Source organism: Giraffa tippelskirchi, chromosome 5 (assembly GCF_054371585.1).
Source record: "Giraffa tippelskirchi isolate mGirTip1 chromosome 5, T2T-mGirTip1v1.2.pri, whole genome shotgun sequence".
Classification (NCBI taxonomy): domain Eukaryota; kingdom Metazoa; phylum Chordata; class Mammalia; order Artiodactyla; family Giraffidae; genus Giraffa; species Giraffa tippelskirchi.
The window spans coordinates 102116126-102117567 of record NC_137279.1 but is presented as its reverse complement, the minus strand read 5'-3'; the positions used below and the strand labels follow the sequence as shown (position 1 = coordinate 102117567).

At 38.1% G+C, this 1442-nt stretch overlaps 1 protein-coding gene and 1 long non-coding RNA gene across 2 annotated transcripts in view; one reads left to right on the top strand and one right to left on the bottom strand.

The window, feature by feature from the left end:
• The window catches only part of LOC145504749 (NBPF family member NBPF19-like), a 251607-nt gene that overhangs the window by 164044 nt on the left and 86121 nt on the right, over positions 1 to 1442 (bottom strand). The window lies entirely within an intron of this gene.
• LOC145504771 (uncharacterized) overlaps positions 1 to 1442 on the top strand; it is a 375749-nt gene that overhangs the window by 364297 nt on the left and 10010 nt on the right. The window lies entirely within an intron of this gene.

The following is a 1442-nucleotide window of genomic DNA, read 5'->3' as shown; positions in this document are numbered from 1 at the left end:
GGCCCTGTGAATAATGGTCCGGGGGCTGTGATGTCATTGACCAGCCAGGGTGACAGCTTTCTGGGCGGGGTTCCAGACCTGAATGGGAAGTACTATATTTTATTCAGGTACCCTATTATTCGCAGTTTTGATTGATCCTGTTCCAGAACTTCTCGCTCTTAAGTCTCCTTTGGACAGGAAAAACCGCTGTTAGGCTAAGACTTGAACCTTGACTCCAGGAAATCTTGGCCTTTCATCCCAAACTCAGCCAGGAAGAAGAGTCTGGGCAGTGTATTCCAGCGTCTGAGATCAGGGGTCGCTCACCCAGTTCCACCCAGGCCTTTGAGACATTTGCAGACCTTATAGGGCTAGAATAGTGAATACAGACTATTTAGTTAGATTTGAGTTGGAAACAGCATTCACTTTCTATCATTATAAAATTGATGTTTTAAATGTCACTTCTAGACATTGGAAACACGATGTAACTTTTGTGGAACAACCATATGGATGAGAACTATAAAACAATAATTTATACGTACCCTGGAACAGTTACAAAATTTCAAAAACAAACTCTTTCCTTAATTGTGTTATTATTGGCATTGTTGGTATTTATTCTTTTTTTTTTTTTTATAAATTTTTCTTATTCCAAATGATGTGGGGATAAGCAAAGGAGATGGTATGAAATCTTGTATTTCCTTTACTCCCAGTGCCCTTAAACACAAAAACACTGGTGTATGGAAAAGAGTCAGATGAAAGATAAACATTCAGTAAAGCCTGACGTTCTGAATTTGAGTATGTACATTCATACAAAGATGAGTATGTATTTCCTAGCTCTGTCCACTGCAAACGCCTAGAAATCAACCAAATCCAGTAAGCATCTTAAGGTTACAATTGGATTTGGGAATAACATTTTGCACAAACAGAAACCAGAGATTCTTAGAAAAATGACTGAGTCCAGGTGAGGAGCAGAAAATCTTCAGGATAAAAGAGAAGCACCTCTTCATACTGTTATCAAGAAAGGTCTCAAATACTATTAGAAACTTTTCAAAAGAATTGAGGAGCCAGCTTAAAGTCACGTTCACTGCCAAAAGAGAGATAATTGGAGTATTGGTAAGAGCTATATTGCAATGAATTGAACTACTTCACGGTGTTTGCAAGTTTGAATTCATATTAGCACACAGGGGTAAAAAAGAAATAAAGGAATCGGTGACCACAGAGGATTCTTGGGGAAATGCTCATTAAGCTGCAGTTTTCTTTACAGAAGCTACCACTAAGTAACTACATAGTATTTGGTCTTTAGGAGAAGTTTCTTTTCATGCAAGTATTCCAGTTAAATACTACATGATGATGCAATATCACCACTTAGTGCCACATAATCAGTTAATGGATTGAGAAGTCTTGAACTGAAAGGACTGGTAATACTATTTGAAGAAACACACAGAACTTGATGGGCCTCCTCCTCA